Source organism: Penaeus monodon, chromosome 21 (assembly GCF_015228065.2).
Source record: "Penaeus monodon isolate SGIC_2016 chromosome 21, NSTDA_Pmon_1, whole genome shotgun sequence".
In the NCBI taxonomy this organism is placed as follows: domain Eukaryota; kingdom Metazoa; phylum Arthropoda; class Malacostraca; order Decapoda; family Penaeidae; genus Penaeus; species Penaeus monodon.
Genome location: NC_051406.1, coordinates 4,230,906 through 4,231,800, shown reverse-complemented (window position 1 = coordinate 4,231,800; position 895 = coordinate 4,230,906). Strand labels below are relative to the sequence as shown.

The 895-nt window shown below is 33.2% G+C and overlaps 1 protein-coding gene across 1 annotated transcript in view; it reads left to right on the top strand.

The window, feature by feature from the left end:
* Nucleotides 1–895, top strand: part of LOC119586130 — a gene marked incomplete at its 5' end in the record, with an annotated part of 7,216 nt that extends 6,321 nt beyond the window's left edge. Inside the window, 1 exon segment of the mRNA XM_037934820.1 lies at nucleotides 1–895.

Genomic DNA, 895 nt, shown 5'->3' with positions numbered 1-895 from the left:
ACAACTCTGTCAGGATCTTATAGGTGTTCATAATTATTGTAAAGACCTTTTTATAAAACCAAAAAAACAAAAAATTTTAAAAAGTATACTATGTACTTGTTAAATAGGTCACGAATGTACAGGAAATTTTAATGTGTGAATGGCAAGCAAGCATGTAGTCTCCTGCAGAAACTCCCCAAGACATATTGTAGTACAGAACAAAGCCCACCTTATCCACTATCTGTAGGAAGATTATTATTATTTCCCCCCCCCTCTCTTTTTGTCTGTTCCTGTTCTATTCATAAAATAGACTGTTTTAGTCTTGCTAAACTCATTACAGCATATTAGCCATGTAGCATAAAAACGCAAAGATAAAAGATCCCAAACAGCCTATTTGTAGTGTCAAGAAAGCATCCTTTGTCTGTGTAGTGAAGAAGATAAAATTCTTAAATACTTTGCCAATCACTTGTTATTATTGAATTATATATTTAAAAGATATAAAACCCTAATTAGGAATATGAAATGTTTAAAAATATATTTGTTACCATCTGTTGCCTCCTGAAATGCCATTGTAAATATACCAGGCTTCTGTAGGAATAAAAGTAGTAGACAAAAGAAATAAAAATATATACACCCATGTGCAACTGCAGAATGTTCGTAAGACTGTAACCCAGTGCTGCATCAGGAATTCTCAGTCTGCATAAATTAGATGAAGACCATTTTGCAGTTGGCATGGGCTGGAATTTCCACTCATTTTAGGGCTTCATTGTAATTTTTCATTCCATTCCCATTGGTCATGTCTACACAAATATTCATGGTGTCAGTGTTTCCATGGTCAAGCTGATATGCACCATCTCTCTATTACTAGTGTCTCATTGTTATTTTCCTATGATAAATATATTTATCAATAAATCCA